Below are 19,335 nucleotides of genomic sequence, written 5' to 3' on the forward strand. Positions count from 1 at the left end.
TTCCAGTACATGTATGTATTCTTTTGGGTCAGGCTTCTTTTCTTTCAACATTTTTCTTTGAGATTCATTCATGTTGAGTGTAGCAGTATTTTATCCTTGTTATTTAGTATTCCGTTTTATGAATATATCAAAATTTATTGATCTGTTCTACTGATAATGAACATTTCTTTTGCTTCCTGTTTGGGGCTATTATGAATAATGCTGCCAAATTTTTTATTATGAATTTATTATTATGAATAAAGAATTTAGAATAAAGAATAAAGAATTCTTTATTATGAATTTACTTTATTATGAATAAAGAATTTGTCCATATCTTTGGGTAGATGTATGCTTTCATTTCTCTTAGGAACATGCATAGAGGTGGAATCGTTGGATCATAGGGTAGGCGTATTTGGAACTTACTAAATACTAACAAATAATTTCTCGAATTGGTGTTCCAAGATATGAGTTTTGTAGGGTAAAGATACTGTTTAAATTATCTCTATATCCCTAGGGTCTAATATAATAGTTGGCACATAGTAGGTGCTCAGCAAACACTTATTGAATGGATAGATAACTCGATGTATCTGTTGGGATTCTTTGGTTGCAAACAACAGAAACGAACTCTCGCTAACTTAAACAGAAAAGGAATTTAGGAGGTATACTAGTCAGGATCCATAATTGCAAATGGCTCAACTTTTCCAGCTGGTGTAAGCTGAAGAGTAATTGAAGGATATTAGATAGCTCAAAGAATTTCTTTGAGGACCAGAAAAGCAAGCATGGATGTCATACATTCAGGAAAATTAAAGCCAGGAAAAATATACAGTTATGCAGAGACTTGTACTGTCCCCTGCTTTGCATCTTGACACTCGGGACCAGAGGGTATAAATTCTGCCCAAGCTGCCCCAAATGATCTTGTCTCCTGTGTGAAGCCACCACCTCACATAACTTACAGTTATCTTCCAAATCTCTTGCAAGCACATCTGCTGAGTGGGATCCAAGTCACATATGAACTCTAGTGGCAGGAAAGAGGAAAATGTAATATTAATTTCCCACTTGCACAGTATAAGAAGGTATGCCAAAAGGGTTAGAGATAATATCAGTGAGCTATTATACAAGTTCTAATGCAGAAATTAAAGAATGGCCTAGGAAATAAACTCAGAAAGAGTTAGGAGCCAGGATGGCTTTGGATGTCTAGATGACAGAAACCTACTGATATTTCTTTTCATTTCTTCCCTCTCTGATGAAGATTCAGTCTTAAAAAGAGTGTGCAGTTGGCAAAACTAGGACCATTTGCTCATTCTTTGGGTAGGAGAGGATTAGACTGACAGCTTACCAAAAGTGCATGCAGTGGGAAAGTAAGTCCCCAAAAGGAAATGGGAGGCTGCTACCAAAAGAAAGGCATATGGACTTTGGGGCAGAAAAACACAAGTGCCCACTACAGAGTTTAAAAAATAAGAAATGGTAGTGTGAGGGTACAAACCATATTCACACAGTCTGCCTGAGAACTGGCATCCCATGCTTTCTAGCAGCTGGATATAAAGTGGACTAAAAAGGTCATTTTGGAGGTCAGATATATTGTGGTATAATTTACGTATTGTAGACTCACTGTTTTTAGGTGTAGAGAACCAGAGTCAAGATACTGTGGTGGAATATATTAGAAATATATATCAGAAAAATATACTGAAAATATTCCATCACTCCAGGAAGTTCCCTCCTGCCCTTTGTGTCAGTTCTCTCTCTCTGGTACCAGGACCAGACCCTAACAGCTGCTGATCTGATTTCTCTCCCTAGTTTTGCCTTTTCTTGAATGTCAGATCAATGGAATCACATAGTATATAGTTTTTAAGTCTGGTTTCTTTCATTTACCAAGACCTCATTTTGTCCAGTTGTTTTCAATCTCTCCATTGGGGAGATTTTTTTCCAAGAAAACTCTTAGACAGAAATCTAATATTTGGGACAGGGAGAAGTGGATTGCATGCATGAAAGTGGAATGAGGAACCAGGTACAATATTCCTTCTGATGAAGCATGCTATAAGTGCTCATTGAATTTCATTCATCCTATATATTCTTAGGCCATAATCAGTTCAGAATCTCTGCACTTTTTTCAAAGTAGATTTCTTGTTGTAGAAATAGAAGCAGAGCATGTTCCATGAAGGAAGTCATGGTCTGAGAAAATGATCAGAAATGCTGAAAGATTTCTTATCCTTAAGCTTAGGTTAATATTACTGATTCTTATTTACTTAGGGGATTTTCTTGCTAACCATGTTCAGTTCAGTTCAGATCAGTTGCCATCTCTTATATTTTTCTTAACCTGCTTTTTTTAAATGCCCCCTGCTAACCATTAAAATGATGAGTGTCCAGATATCTCTGTATCCAAACAAACCTGAAGTGTTACTCTATAGGATATAACCTCTGGGGCTGCCCACATGTGGCTATTAAGCACTTGACATGTGGCTAATTCAGTTGTGATGTGCTGTGAGTATAAAGTACACAGTACATTTTGAGGACTTTAAAAAAGAGGAATGTAAAAAAATCACATACATAATTTTTATATTGGTTGCATTTGAAAGAATGATATCTTGATATATTGGGTAATAAAATATCCTATTAAAATTAATTTCCCCTGTTTCTTTTTTACTTCTTTAAATGTGACTACAAGGAAATGTAAAATCACATCTGTGGCTCACACATGTGGCTTGTATTTTATTTCTGTGGCACGGTGCTGACCTAGGCAGATTGCTGATGACTCTGCCCCTCTGCGTTTGCTGACCCTTCCTGAGAAAGACCTCAAATCCACACTTCCTCAATCTGGACCTCAGAGATCATGAAGGGTCACAGGCCACTTCCATTTTTTTCCAGCTTCCTAGTAAATTTCAAAAAGGAAAATGACAAAGCCAGAGTTATATACATTGTTTCACATTTTTATCTTGAAAAAGTTTATACTTGATGAATAAACACTTTTAATCTAAAAAGATACATTGCAATATCATATACTGTGCCGGCCATAAGATAATTTTAGGATTTATGTAAAAAGGGTAATATAGGTCATGTAGTCCATTAATGAGACAGAATTTTAGAGTTGGTAAAGGAACTTCTTTCCATCTTTTGGTTTATCTTTTTAAATTGTATGTCTAACCTCTTTTGGATATGACTTCAGAAGTCTACATTGAAGGCCCTTTGCCACTGTGAGGACTGGGCTCTGGAAACGTGTTCAAATCCTTCTTAAGTATCTCCTCCTTGCACCTTCTGTGTGCCAGGTTCTCCGCTGCCTACTTTACCGACATGACTTTGAAGCCTACAACCACGTACAAAAAAGATACCATTGTCCCCAGAGCATGAAAGGGTGACCTCTCATTCTACCCCAAACTGTCTCAAGCTCTGATGTCATGTAAGGGGGTGGGCTGATAGGAGTCTGGAGCAGAAAGGAGGAGAAAGGAAAGGAGTCACAACAAATCCCATTCATTTGGATACAGCACAACTCTCCTTCCCACCTGTGCGGCCTCCAGACTCACCCACAAAATTCTTTCTTGGCAACTGGTCTTTTGCCTCTGTGTATGCTAGACTGTCCCAAACTGGAGGCATTATCAAAGCGATTATCTGAAGGGGCGGGAGGAAAGCTATATAGCCTGTGCCTTCTCCTAGCTACAAATTACTCATTTCAAACCCTGCATTAGGCAGGTGCCTCTTTGCCAACGGGGCTCTCAGGCACTTATTCTCCTCCATGTATATGCCCTTTATGCCTGTAAAGTCAGGTTTTGTTTTGTGACTGTGTAAATTGGAGCCAAGGGAGTTTCTTTCTTCCCTGTGACTGGAACCACGGTGAGGCATTCGCTACAATCCAGCACTTTTATATACTTCTGTGCTGTGTGGGCAGAAAACAAGGCGGGAACTCTTGAATGCACTTTCACCTGTTTTAACAAGGAGCTTTGATCCCCCTGCCCCCACGTTCCTCTTAATCTTATGGGGCTTAAAGTGAAAGCAGGATTCATGGAGTTAGTTTTTTGTTTTTTTTAAAAAACTGTTTTGAATAATGGGATGCTTGGATTTTAACACCCAGATTATTGATGAAATGATTTTCCGGGACTTCAGGAATGTAGTAGAATGCTGGGTGGTCTTTTATTTTAGGCAGGTTTCTGTCCTTTTCTAATGCTCCTACATATGCATTAGAGGCCAGTGATATCATGTTGGCTCATAATATAAGCCAACTAGATATTTTCTTCACAAGATCAGAGCTTATTGGAAAGGTTTCTACTCTCTTAAACATTTATTCAACCAACATTTATTGAGCTTCTGTTGTGCCCTTGTGTTTGTTGCTGGGGATCTAAAGACAATTAAAACAAGGCCCTTCCCCTTAAAAATGAGAGAGAATTATGCAGTAGCCTTAGAGCTGCTTCCTGAAGGTCAGGTAGAAGTTAGCCAGGCAAAGAAAGTGGGTGTGATGGTTAAGTGCACGTCAACTTGGCCAGGTGATGGTGTCCACTGGTTTGGTGAAGCAAGCACGGCCCTGATTGTTACTGTGAGGGCATTTTGTGGACTTAAATCATTAGTTAAGTTGATTGCATCTGTAGCTGATTACATCTACAGTCACCTGAGGAGAAAGATGCCGCCCACAATGAGAGAAGCCGCATCCAATCAGACTTGAACAGGAAAAGTGATGATTTCAGCAGTCAGAGGGAGAACTGCTCTCTGTATTCAGCCAGCCAGCTTCTTTTGGGGGAATTCCTCGAAAATCTTCATTGAAGTTCTCAGCTTGTGCCCTGCCTTATGGAATTTGGACTTGCCCATCTCTACAGCCCTGTGAGGGAATTCTTATAAAAATCTCATAGTATTTACATTGTATGTAGATATCTATATGTTTCCCTAGACAGCCCTGACTAATGCAGGGGGATAGGTCTTTTAAGCAGAACAAAGGGGTGAGAGCCTGGCCTTTTTGGAAACCTGTATGCGGAGTATAGGGTGGGAGGGCATTGCTCCTGGTAACCGAGGAGGCTAATCCTTCCTTTGGGATTCTAAAGCCACTATGTGGAATCTTTTATTCTTGTGACACTTAAACCATTATCATGTGTTGCCTGGTAGATCTACCCGGAAGCAGATATATTTATGTATGATTTGCAAGTTTATTTGGTTAACTGTACGACTCTACTTAAAACCCGTAAAAGCTCCTAGTAAGATGATTTTAAATTATGGTTTATGTTATGAAAATCAAGTCAAGGGAAATAGTAACTTGTGGGTTTGAGGGCAGTTTGGCCTTCTTATGCCACACAGAACTGAGTGCTTTTGGTTTTTGGGGAGTGCTCCCTTGCATCTTTTTTGGACAGGAGCCCGAGGTTGGAGTATGGTGGTAATGGCGGTGGTAATCCATCCAATTTGGGGGAATGCTGGTGAGTCACCTTCCATTCAGAAATGGAGTAAGTGATAAACTCTGAGAGTATAGGCTCATTGAGAGGAAAACAATGACTGTTCCTGTTATATATTTTATGAACTAGTGGGGTTTCCACGGCAGATGTAATTATGCCTTTAGCATGTCTGTGACCATTCAGCTCAGTATTCCACCTGAAGACTCTAAATGCATCACATACCCCTGAAAGTCTTCATTTCATCACTAAAGAAAACAAACTTTACTTAATCTTGTATAACATTCTGTCTTGACCACACTTCAGTTATTGATGACATCGGTAACTGTGTCCCTGGAAAGTTCAGGTGTTCATGACTGAGAGGCCAAGCATTTTATTTCAATTTGTGAAAGCTCTTTGAAGATATAGGGGTTAGATGGATGCCAACCCCCCACCTTTTTTTCAAGATGGTGGAACAGCTCAATATGCAAATCTCTGTTTTATACGATTGAAGTATCAAGAAATACTGTCATGAAGATGTTTATAGTCCTTTATATTTGTTCAATAATCCACACCTAGGAATTGATCCTAAATAAGTTCAAAACCACAAAAGTCTAAAGTTTCCTAGCCCCCACTGCTTGGTCTTTACAAGATATGTCCAATAAAGAAGAAAACTCAAACAACCAAGCAAAGTGGCAACAATCTAAATATTGAACATTATGGAAATGCTTTAATAACCGAGTGTATGGGGGTTTATTATGCTGACATTTAATATGATAGTCTGGACGGTTGTAATAGAAGTATGGAAGGATGCTTATGATATGTTTTATGAAAAAGAAAAATGTGAATTGAGTCATCTACACAACCACGTAAAATGAACAAGCCTATGGAAAATGACTGTGACAGTAGAATTTGGGGAGGTCAGGGAGATGGGATTTGTTTTGTTTTACCAAAGTGTTTCTTAATATTGATGTGATAGCTTGTCAGTGATTTGAAAATTAGAGCCTTTAATCCAAAGAGTTCCTACAAAATTTCATATTTAGGACAAAGTAAAAAAATAAAATTAAACAAAAAATCTCTTTTCTCATAGAGCCACCAAAGACATTATGATGTTCAAAAACATATTTGCTAGGTGTCCTTGGTTTGTGGCTGAGAATAATTAATACTTGCCCTCTAGTGGCTTAAAATTGGAAATCGACAATCTTGCTATAATTTTTGGTTACTTGTTGCTAATGTCCCTATGTTTAAAGATGATAATACTTAACGTGAAATTGCAACAAAAAGCAAAATATGGTCAGTCCCTCCCACCCTAGCCCTGCCCTTTGTAGCTCACAGCAGCATGGAATGGAGAGCCTGGCCTTTCCCATGGAAAGAACTGGCTTCACTATCTGTGGTTCTGCCACACCAGCTGGGTGACCTCCACACATTCCATAGCCTTGTTTTCCTCATCTACTAAATGGGATAATAATGGTACTACTTCACAGTGTTCTTTGGAGGATGAAATACTAATGGAAACGTGTAAAGTAGCAGAGTGCATGGCTAACGGTGCTATTATCATTGCTATTTTTCTATAGTAATTTCGGAAAAATACTGATTTTGCTGCTGTAGGTGTTGTGTTCGGTGATGGGATAAACAAAGAAATTTAAGATATGTGAGCCTTTAAGGAGACTTCCAAGTGCTTAAGAAGATAAGATCGATTTCCTCAAAATACATAGTAAATAAATGCTGAAGGGTGTTGAGATTGGGTGTTAAGATAATTGCTTCTAAGATAGTTTTTTTTTTCCAACATTTTATGTCTCTGTTATTGGAATGCATCTAATACCCAATAAGACTTACTATAATAATTAGGATCATCTTTTCATTTTTAGTGGTATGTAATAATTAGGAGCATCTTTTCATTTTAGTGGCATGTTTGCAACTGATGGTATCTCAGATTCAGTGAAAGATTGGCCAGGTGAAGGGTGAAATGGGTTATAAGAATTAGCAAACAACCCTTTGAAGAAGATCTGTGAATTTGGGTTTGGATAAAGCTGGGAGAAAAGAGTTAGGATTTCAGGAAGAAGATGCTGCCATTCTCTCTGCCATGTACTATGCTGCTGGAGAAGCTGTGCGATGATACAGGTACTAAGTGGCCACACTGCTATTCATTCCATAGATGGAACATCTCCCACCCTGTGTCCCTTTAAAGAAAGGACCTGGCAAGGCTTTCCTTTAGTCTGTTTATTCTCTCATCTATTTTGCTTTTTTTTCTTTTTTGGCATGGGCAGGCACTAGGAATCGAACCCGCGTCCCTAGCATGGCAGGCGAGAACTCTGCCTGCTGAACCACTGTGGCCCATCCTCATCCACCTGGCTTTTGAATGTTAATTCCTTAAAGCAGGGTTTCCCAACCTAGGCACTATTGACATTTTGGGTTGGATAATTTATTGTGGGGGTTGCTTTGCTGTGCATTGTAGGATGTTGAGCAGCATCCCTGGCCTCTATCCATCAGATGCTAGTAGTAGCACCCAGTTATGATACCAAAAATGTCTCTAGATATTGTCAGATGTCCCCAGGGCAGGGGGGAGAAGCACTGACTTTGAGAAGAGTTTAGCTGGTGTGTGTGTGTGTGTGTGTGTGTGTGTGTGTGTGTGTGTGTGTTCTTAAGGAAGAACATTCAATTTTCTTTTTACAGCTCTTCTTTCTTGCTATTGAAGCCTGGCTTTTAGACCACAAGGATGCCACTGTATGTAACTCTGACAAGCCTCCTCTCATGTGCCAATGTACCATTAATTCTTAATGTGATGGGGATGAGAGATTTGTACCTGGGGAGGAGAGTTTTTTTTTTTTTTAATTTTGCAATAATTTTAAATTTATGGAAAAGCTGTAAGAGGGTCCAGAGTGTTCCTGTATATCTCTCAGCCCCCTTCCTCTAATGGTCACATTTCACATAACCATGGAACCTTCGTCAAAATTGAGATATTAACATTGACTGATATGAAACTATTAACTATATTATATACTTCATTTGTATTTCCTTAGTATTTCCGCAAATATCCTTTCTGTGGCCCCATATCTAATGCAAAATCCCACGTTGTGTTTGGAGGGCGCATGGATTTTTTATGTAAAGAATATGGAATGTATTCCTGGAAAACTTTATTGGTTCTCAGATGTTTGGAGTGAGCAGGATTTTTTAAGTAGGAGCCTTTCCCCACTAGCACTCACTGAGCTGAAAAGTTCCCCTATTTCTTCTCAAATTAAAAAGTTTCGTTTGGTATTGACCCTCTCCAAGGCAGAAACAGTTATAATGTTCATGTTTTCCAAAACCTCTGAAAAAAATAACCTGAAGGCAGCTCTGACTTGACTCTCAGTCTAAGCCATCCTCATTTCATAGTTTTTCTATAAATGATTAATGCTAATGGAGTGAATGGTGCAGTCCCAAATTGTGATTTCATAATTAGGGCAAGCTGAATGGTTCTTTCCAGTTCTACCTGACAAATACAACCTGAGCACAAAGCGACATGGAAAAAGCTATAATCTACTGAACCCAGTAAATGTGAGTGGTAAGTAATTGCAGTTCCTTCTTAGTCTCATTTGCTGCTCACCCATTTCTCATCATGCGATCCCTTAAAGTCAACCTGATCCAGGAACAGATCAATATGAGGGGGACCCTTTTGTCTTCTTTTAGGGCATAAAATTTAAAAGATGCTTAAGTCAATATTCCTTTTAATAATGTGCCTTACGGAAATGCCTGGATTCCCCCTTCCTGTTATATAATTAATTGAGCTGCCTGCCATCTACAAAGTATAGTGGCTCACTCCCATAATTCTCCTTTGGCCTAATTGCCATTCTGTTTTCAGTTCTATTTGTCTTAAGATATTTCTTTTTGCCCCTATAGTGTTGGGCATGCTTTGTACTTAGTTTTATCTTTCTGTGCTTTGCTTCTAAATGTCAGCATAATTTTTCTGCCTTATAATATTGGCGATGTTATAACCATCAATCAGCCCAATAGAAGAACAGAAAAGATTAGATACCATTTATCTGTATTGGTTGTTCATTGTAATGACCCAGTGGACAACATGAACAGATAATCTGTTGCTTTGATGGAAACTAATTATTCTTAAGCATGACAGCATCGAAATAGCTTTTGTGACATTGTTTTTAAAAATGATGGCTACCTAGTCAAATAGTCATTATGAGTGCATGGCTGAGGTTCTGTCATGTTCTGATGATTTCCCTACATAAGCAGTACAACAATTTGGTCTTTTATTACTGCTTTATTGGAAAAGCTGAAGTAAAATTTAAAACCTTTAAAATTTCAAGTTACATTAAAATACAAGAACTCTCCAATAAAAATATCTTAGTTGTAAGTAATTTACCATCATCCAGAGGGAAGCAAAAGTACAATTAGAAGATAATTTTGCCAGGGGAGGTTAATATAGGTTGATTTTTATTTCACCTGCTGATGATTGTACTAACATGGGGCTTAGGGAATAAAGTCACCATGAATTAAAATTCATCTCTGATGGATATCCTAAGTGAAGAATGTGGTTGTAGGATTAATTTTATTTTTTGTTTTCTTTTTTCTTTTTGTTTTTGTAGGATTGATTTTAAAAAGAATATATTTTTCTGCACAGATGGGAAAGCTTTATTTTATGTAACGTGCAAATTAAAAAAAAAAAACAAAAACGGTATGCTGTTGTATTCTATTTTATACTGTATTCCTAAAATGCTTTAGAGGCTTAATCAGTAGTCTAAGATGGTATTAGTATTATTGACACAAATAATAACCAAAGTCAAGGTTTATGTATCATAATGGGCCATAGTGGAGACCTAGCTTCACTGTGCTTTGGTTTGAGAACTAAAGAAAATTATATAACTTCAAATGCCAAATATTTCCCTGTGATAATAGGTTTAGAAAGACTTTGAGCATTAGGGATGCTTTGGTGATGATAGTACATGGCTAATTATTGAAATACATTAAGCAAGTTTATAATTACACAAGTAACGCTTGCTATAAAAAAAGTTCTTGCTATAAAAATGCTTGAACAATGCTGAAGTAGGTAGAATAAAAAATAAAAGTATCCTTTTACCTTCTGCTTGTTCTGTCTTCCTTAACCCCTTCCCTTCCTCAGAGGGCTGCATGTCCTTCCAGGCTTTTTTTCCATGGACATATGTACTACAGTACGTGCACACACAATACACACTCACACATTTAATACTGTGGAGTGTTTTATTGATATTCTATTGACTGTTCCGCAGCTTTTATTTTTTGTTTTTCATTGAAAAGTAAGTCTTGATTATCTTTCCAGGTGTGGGTATACAGCTCTCCTTTAAAAAAAAAACAGCTAGTCATGCTTATTTTTAACTATTAAATTATCCTATGAAATAAGGTTTGCTCTTTCATATCACCCTGTATTTTAGGAAATTTCCTTCAGAAACAGAAAAATGGGATGAAAACCCCAATTTGAGCCATTTAGCAACTTAAATGGCTACGTTGGGTTAACCCCTTCTGACCATATCAAAGATGAAACTCACTTCATGGTTTAGAGAAATGAAAACCCCTGATTCGGTGGGGAGGGGCAGATGGGAAATCTGGCTCTGGGTTCATTTCTGACACAAAAGAGCAAGTTACCTCTCTGGGTTTCAGATTCCCCATCTAAAATGGGAGCTAGAGTGGGTTGGGCCAGATTTGGTTTTCTGCTCATTCTCCTCTTATCTTCTCTAATTCTGTTTTCTGAGCTAAACACTGCATTTTGACAGGAAGTAAATTCTTTGGTATTATAGTTGTGTGAATGACTGATGATTAAAGTATGAGCACTCAGGGCTATTTTTACTGGTAGTGGGCACATGCCTTTGCCCTTGAAAATACTACTCAAAATGGCCTTTGTCACCACCAAGGTATGGTAATGCTAAAAACAAGGTGAGAGACACAGATCCGTCTCTCTTACATCTGCCTAGGAAAGCTGCATTGGAGCATTCATTTGCCATTACAACTTTCTAAAGATGATCCTGAATATACTCCCAACTATTGTTATAAACCAGTACTTAACATTTGAGTCTACACTGTTGAGATGATGATTATCAACAGGTGTTCTTTTAGCACATTTACTTTTAGAATGATGGATTTAAGCGCTATAATAATAACTCACAATAACCGGCACTTACTATGTGATAGACACTGCTCTAAGCACTTTACAAGTCACTCATAACAACCATATAAAATAGCTTACAGATGAGGAAACTGAGACTCAGAATAACTAATTGTCAAAGACACAGAGCTAGGAAGTGATGCAACTGGGATGCAAATTCCCATTCAAGGGATGAAAATTAGGAGTTGTGTAGTTATGAAATGATCAATAATCTAATCAGTAATTAATTGTTAAACTATTAATGTGATAGATCTGGCCACATGCAGGTAAATTCCGGTGCTTCTCCCCTTTCTATGAAGGCACTGTGATGGGTCTTAGCTTGAAAGTGTTCCCCTCCGCATTTCTCAGGGCACTCTCGGGGTTTTGCCTATTGTAGTCAGCCCTTTAAAAAATACATAAACAAAGCAATTCCTTATATTCTTTCTGCAGCTACGGATTATTCACACTGACTTTTGCAAAGCTCCTGCCTTGGCAGACAAGCCCTGGTGTTGGAATCTGCAAAGTTGATGATTAGTCGAAACAGTCTGTACTGCATCCACAGGACATCTTGTCGCACAATCAAGGGCCACTTCATCATGCCCAGTGACAGGAGTTTTCCCACTAAGCTTCCATCAGGAGCAAGGAGCCAGGGAACAGCTCAGCAGCTAATTAGACAAGGCAGCGTACAAGACAAGTACATGCCTAGTTAACTAGGCTGAAGTAGTGGACCTGCCAATCGGATCTGTCTTGCTCTCTGTGCTTTTTACCCATTACTGTACCTGGTTGAACATTAACACTCGGAAATCTGCTGATTTTCTCCAATATCCTGGCCCATGCAGAGAAGGAGCGGAAAAGAAACTGTATGTCTTAAGGGTAGTTCCATGCTTCATTATCCCAAAAAGCATCAATCTTCAATCCATTGTTAAGAAGCATCACGAGATGTGAAAATGTTGAGAGGGTGTGTAGAAAGGCAGTGAATGGACTTTTTAATGTCTCTGCCACTATTTCCTCCCTTTCCTGTGATGTTTGTTTTGAAAAAAAGTGAAGACTTATTTGCAAGGTAGAAAAGATTGCTCTGTTGAGACAAAAGCCAAGAAATCACAAGTATTCCCTTGCCTCTTGCTTCTCTGTCTCTTAAAAGATTAAGGTAAAAAGAAAGTTTTAAATGCATGTATGTGTGTGTGTGTGTGTGTTTAACAAATTATCAAAGTATAAAGACAGATACTCCAAGAGCCTTGTAAACAAATATCTGGAAATATTGACAATTTGAAAGAATATTTACTCATACAGCAGCAACAACAAAAATCTAAATATTTTATATCAAGACAGGATATATTCTTAACAATTTAAACAATGGATCCTACATAATATGTCAATCTTAAAGATGCCAGTTGTGTGTGTGTGCATGTGTGTGTGTGTGTATTTTCATTTGAAAACATCAAATCAGTTTCCACTAGCTGATGGTAGGAAAAGAGAAGTAAAAACTTAGGACTTGAGGACTCGTTTCTTCAACTCCATCACTTAATAGATGAGAAAACCGAGTCCCAGACTAGACATACCCATTGTCACTGCTCTTTGTTCAGCCCCATGCTATCATGCCATGGGATTTGGTGGGAGAACCCCTCTTCATGGGCTGTGGCACTTCTGGCCAAATTCACACCCATCTCAAAGGCTAGAAATGGTGACTAAAAGGACCGCTTCAGCCTTCCCTTAGAGTCTGCAGATAGAAAGTTGTGCATTTCTAGGGTGAGGTACTATCATTTGAGGTGAATCGTGAAGTATTTGTGTTAATTTGTACATTGCTGTTCTGTGTAGTATGGTGGATCCTGTCATAGGTTTGGTTGAATAGGAAGCTGTCCCTGATTCTCTGCTAAGTGACAGCACACACACACACACACAAGAATAAAATAGAAGTGTGTCATTTCTGGAGCTAGGAAGCTATGGTGATCTGCCATCCAAGAGCAAGACCCAAAATGTATGAATATGACTGACAAAGGAAAGGCTTCTTTTTGCTTATTTTCAACTTTGTGATTAAATTCTCCAATGATGTGGTAATATTCTTAGAATAGCCAAGGGCTAATAACAAAATAACACATTGGATCCCCAGGCTGAAGACTTGAGTACTAGATCCAGCTCCCTAAGCATGAAGCCAGGTTTCTGGCCATGTCCAACCATTGAATCTTTATGGGCTTCAGTTTCTTCAGTGGTAAAATGAAAGGACTAAAACAAATTTATGTCTAAGGATATTTTCATGGCTAAAGTTGAATGGATCTTTTAATTTTTCCAGTTTCAGTGTTACTGCTATGAAATTTTCTTTCCTCCTGTTGGTTTGTTCAAAACTTCTGACTGAACTTGTTGGGCTTGCCCGAAAACGTCTTTCGGGGTCTTCGTTCACCTTAATGATAAATCTGCTACAGGGTCCTCCTGCTGCTGCAGCCTCCAGAGAGCTTCTTGTAATTCCCATAGCATCAGTTGGCTCTTGCTCATTTGGGCTGTTATTTAACTTTTTCTTGGCCTGGGCAGACTCCGGGAATCAAACCCGGGTCTCTGGCATGGCAGGTGAGAATTCTGCCACGGAGCCACCATTGCACCACCCTGTTATTTATCTTTTAATTCAGTCATTCCACAAACTTTTTCCAGCACCTACTATGTGGTAGGCACTGGATAGATGCCAAGGATAGAGCAGTGAATGATATATTCTAGGTCTAGGACAGAAAGAGGTCAGTGTGGCACAGAACATGGCGTAGGAGACAGGGAGTAGCTCGAGGCAGTTGTGTGGCAAGGTCCTGTCTCTGCACCTGGAGGCTTTGCTTCTGGGGGTACGGGTGAGGTTCAATGCAGAGATGCTCTCATCGCTCCTGTGTGGCATTGTCAGTGTCACCCCTGCAGCTGACTCCTTTCCTGAACTCTACGCCTGCATTTTTAACTTTCAGATAGATTTCTCTCCCATGTGTTCCAAGTAGTATTTTAACATACCCTGAGCAAAGTCCACTCTCATTGCTTTAAAATGAACATGCTCCTGACCTCATTTCTGTGAGTGGTGCATCCATATAATGAAATGCTATGCAGTAATTAAAAATAATTATTTTAAGAACTATTTCATGACATGGGTAGATGATCACTCTTTATAATTGAAAGGGGCAACATTAAAAAACTATATAAAGTATCATTTCAATTTTATTAATTTATATATGTGTATACATACATGCGGACATATACACATATACCCCCTACTCCCATACTAGAAAAATATTTCCCAAAATAGTAAAGCAGCTTTAAGTATAAGATAGAGTTGACATATCAGCTTTGCTTTATTATCCATAATTCTTTGCAGTAACCATGTGTTGAAAAACCTAATAATACCTAAGGCATATGGTGTTTACAATATACTTGATGCTATTTACTTAGTCTCCACAAACCTTGGAAGTAGGTGCCATGATTATCCTCATTTTACAACTGAGGAAACTGAGGCCCAGAACAACTAAGGACCTTGCCCGAAGTCACATGGCTAACGAGTTGTGGAGTTAGAATTGTGAACCCGGAGAGTCTGAATCCACACTGTCTCCTTAAGCACAATACCATTCTGCTGCTTTCATATTTTAAAATGATTTTTAAAATTATTGCAAACAAACCACAGAAACCACCATCACCACCAAAACTGAAACCACTGCACCCTCACCCTTCCCACACCCTGATAGAGATGCCCCCGTCTCCCTTCTAGTGTAACCCTCGTGGCCCTTGCCCTGTTTTTGGAATGTGAACATTCAGAAGCGATGTTTAGCATCCGTGTCCCTTGTCAGTTTGTCCCCTCGAGGGCAGTCACTGTGACAGCTGTCTCTGCATCCTTGCGGTTGGTGTGCTGGCTGGTGTGTGAGGAAGGCTCCAAACACACTTGCTGTGCAATGTATCAGTTCGATTTGACTTTGTCTCCATTATGCACTCACCTCAGCAGAAAAAATTATAGTTTGACCCTTTTTAGTTAGTGTCTTTGAGGTGAATGAAGAACCTGAAAGAAATTCTGGGGCAGGGAAGGTGGGAAGTGCAGAGACTCTGAGGGTTTTGCAGTTATGAGGGTGGTAGGGGTACATTATGCAGAGAGGAAGCATGTCTTCATTTACTTTCTTATTCTTTGAATGTACTTTTATTGTCTGAAAGAAGGGAGGTATAAAAGATAATCCAGGGTCTATAAGTATTATTACCCTGTTGAAAGTGAACGTGATTGAAAGGGATTGTATAGATTCATATATGGGAGAAAAATTATGGAATTATTAAATTTTACCACTAGGGAAATACTGTGTCAAACATTAGGGATACCCAATTCAATAGGCCAAGCCCTTGATCTTGAGGCTTGCTTTTGTAAAGCTTATGTTTGTAGCAGAGAAGCTTAGCCTATCTATAGGTATTCTTAGACAATAGTCTAAGAATTACTTGTCTATAGTAATTCTTAGACAAGAATTACTTCTGGAGGACCTCTTTTGTTGCTCAGATGTGTCCTTTCTCTCTCTAAGCCCAACTCTGCAAGGGAAACAATTGCCTCCCCCTTATCAGGGACATGACATCCGGGGATAAAAGTCTCCCTGGCAGCATGGGAGATGACTCCCAAGGATGAGCCTGGCCATGGCACTGTGGGATCAACAATGCCATCCTGACCAAAAGAGGGAAAAGAAGTGTACAAATAAGGTATCAGTGGCTGAGAAAGTTCAAATTTAGTCAAGAAGCTGCACTGGAGGTCACTCGTATGCATGCTTCAGTTTGACATTGCTACCTATCATAACTTGCCAACCCCCAACCAAAACCATCCCTGACAATCTTAAAGAATACCTAAGGAATTATATAAGATTCGACAAAGGTTCCATGTAGTAGGGTAACTTCCAAAACCTAAAATCTCCAGATGGGTCCCTGGACCAGATAGGTCCTGAAATGCAGAGGGGCCAGCCTCTCCAGAACATCAGGTAGTTTCATCCTCTTATCCCATATTATTGACAGCCCCTTCCAACAGGAAAAGTTAGAATGGGCATAGCTCAGTGCCCTTAAAGAGTGGGAAAAAGACCATAGGTGATGGTGGAGTTATACAGAGAAGGTTGGATTTAGCAAATGAGTAGGAGTGCTGAATTATTATATTGATATTTCTTTTAGCTTCCAGTAACTTAGAGCAGCTAGAAATAAAAACCTAAAATTGAGGAATTGAAGCCCATACCAAACTCTGAAGTCTGTTCTACAACTAATTTTTGTGATGTACTTTGAAATTTATTGATTTTATGTATATATGCTTAAGAGGAGTAGAAGTATAACACAGAAGATAGGATTTAACAAATGAGTATGACTGCTAAATCATTATATTGATATTTCTGTTGGTCTCCAGTGTCCAGTTGTAGAACTGTAACCCATGCCAGACTTTGGAATCTGTTTTATAACTACTTGTTGAAATATTCTTGGAGATTTATTGCTTTTTTGTATATATGTTATATTTCACAATAAAAAATGTTAAAAAAGGAAATTTATTAAGTTGCAAGTTTTCAGTTTTAGCCTATAAAAATGTCCAAACTAAGGCATCCAGAAAAAAGATACCTTAACTCAAAAAAAAAAAAAGATAATTCAATCTTTCCTAGATCAACACCGAGTAGGCAAATAAAGCCAAGGTCAGGGGCCAATTGGCATAGTTTCATGTCCACAAATGTGACTCGCACCAGGGTACAGTGATGGTGGTTGTTTAACAGTATTTACTGTTCATGGCAAAAGATTATACATAGATAAGGTCAGACCAACTCCCCAAATTGAGAAAAATATTTCAGTATGCATGACCTACTAACCATTAACTTCATATATAAAGCATGGATTTAAACAAATTCTACCTTTGCTGAACTTCAAGTTGTGAATTTGGATTTAGCCAAAAGTGAAGGCTGGCAGTGGAAGGCTGTGCATTAAGGGTAAAGGCTGAGCAGGGTGTGGTGCAGAGAAGATGGAAGTAAGAGCTAAGGAATCAATCTAACCATGATCTCAAGAGGTGGCACATGGATTTTTTTGCTTTATTTTTTATTTTTTTGTTAACTGGAACACTGCTTCTTTTCTTTATTTTTTTTTAAAGGTGTTAATTGCCAACATGTGAGATTTCTCATAAAAGTGCAGGTTTCTGGCTTCTCTTGAGGGGTCTAATTGTTTAGCAGCACTGGGTCCTGAGTTCCAGCAGGTCAGCAACTGGCAGGAAAAGCACAGACCTGTTTTCTCCAGTCCTCACCACTCCCTATTGCACTAACAGTTATCTTTGACTATTACACTTAGACTGTTATTTCTTGTAGTATAGCTAAGGTGAAGACAATCTATTTCTTATGTCCATATCTCCATTAAAAGTGGGAAAAATAAAGCTAGACCAAGTAGGGTGTGTGCTTCTCACACCCAACCTGCTTTGCAATTGAGCCTACAGGCCTGTCTTTTGCAAATTTCTGAGTTTTCCACCGCTGCCCCTGACTTAAGAATAAGCCAGGAAAAAAAAAAAAAAAAAAGAGAGAGATCCTGTGAAACCAAGGATGCACAAAGTATAAAAGATGTCTCAAATTCTCTCCTCAGCTCCATATATTTCTTGTTTGTTTGTGATTCCTTAATCAGTTTGAAGTAATAGGGGCTATATTTATAGTTCTATGCTTTGTAAGATGGGCTGGGGAAGGGAAAGCAGGGAGGAGACAGGCGAGACCCTGGTGTTGGAGTAGAGCTTCTTTCTCTGGCCTCTCTGCCTGGGCACCAACTCACCAAATGTGCCAGGAATGCCTTTGTGGTACATTTGCCAGAGCAGCAGCTGTCTGCGAGACAGCTTGCCCTAATGATTTGTGGTTCCCAGTTTAATCTGGAAAATCTCTCCAGAGAAACACTTTCAGGTTTGAGAATTGCTGTCGCAAATTCTGAGGGCTTTGGCAAAACTTGGAAAGACTTTGCGATGACCTTCACTGGTTGCTTCTTAGATTAGATCTAGAGTAGCTGGTTTGGGGTGATTTTTCTCTCTAGGACTACCTTGATGGTAACTCCAATTAAATATCCAAGTCTTGATGACCTTTTTGCTCTCATCTTTTGTGGTGCTCACTTCTCTAATTATTGAGATTATGAAAATTTCAAAGGCGCTGCACAAATGTGGCCCCATTAAAATGCTAGTATAGACATGAAATTAGATTATGAAATTGGGACTAAAGACAAGTTGTAGCACTTAAATTCTTTTTATTTTCAGTTGCATATTTTTCCCCCAAGAAAAAGCACAATCCTGAGATACTAGAGAAGAACTGTTAAATGACTATGGAAATTGGCTTGCTTTCTGGGACTCTTGTAGAAACATGGAAACATAGCTTTTGTGTGTGTACTGGTGGGAACTTGAGTTGGAGTATTTAGAAAGGGAAAAGTCGAGCTCAAGTCTCAGATCAACACTCTGACTTTTCAGCGTTCATCCTTGCTTAGATAGACCTCTTTGGTTGGGAAACAACATGAGAACAGTCTTTGTTTTTATATTCCAGTTCATTACTGGTGGGACCCTAGCCAGCAAGAAAATGCTGTCAGAACAGCTTCAGAATTTAGACAAAGAATCACGTCAGTTCTTAGTTTAAAGGAACTGGTTCAACCGTTCCTCCTTCAGAGAAGGAGAGTGGGTTTCCCCTGGTAAGTGTAATTGAAAGGACCTGCTTCCACTTGAAAGATGTGGCAAACGTCTGGCAAAGTCAGGAGAGTTTGGAACTATGTAGAAATCTTGGAAGAGACCAGGAGCCAGAGGCATAACCAACTGGATTCAGAGCCAGGGTCACTAGTTTCATGGTTACTCCTTCATTGATTTGACTTTGACCTTGAACATGACTCAGTTATATGCTTCAGATTCCCCTCCACTGAATGGGAATGATGAGTAACAGTTACCAGCTGGACAATTAATTGTGACTAACG

The 19,335-nt window shown here is 38.9% G+C and overlaps 1 long non-coding RNA gene across 12 annotated transcripts in view; it reads left to right on the forward strand.

Annotated features, from left to right (window-relative positions):
- The window catches only part of LOC143653093 (uncharacterized), a 129,679-nt gene that overhangs the window by 39,724 nt on the left and 70,620 nt on the right, over positions 1-19,335 (forward strand). For 4 of the 12 annotated variants that reach the window (XR_013161085.1, XR_013161086.1, XR_013161087.1 and 1 more), the window contains 2 exons: positions 8,755-8,856; positions 11,875-12,588. The exons of 1 other annotated variant lie outside the window; for it this stretch is intronic. This is a non-coding gene — a long non-coding RNA (uncharacterized LOC143653093). Of the gene's footprint in view, positions 1-5,051; positions 5,148-5,488; positions 5,658-7,979; positions 8,040-8,754; positions 8,857-11,874; positions 12,589-19,335 lie in introns of those variants that run through there. 7 more of the 12 variants (XR_013161093.1, XR_013161094.1, XR_013161084.1 and 4 more) reach the window with 5 other exon arrangements.

The sequence above is a fragment of the Tamandua tetradactyla genome, chromosome 13 (assembly GCF_023851605.1).
Source record: "Tamandua tetradactyla isolate mTamTet1 chromosome 13, mTamTet1.pri, whole genome shotgun sequence".
Taxonomy (NCBI): Eukaryota; Metazoa; Chordata; class Mammalia; order Pilosa; family Myrmecophagidae; genus Tamandua; species Tamandua tetradactyla.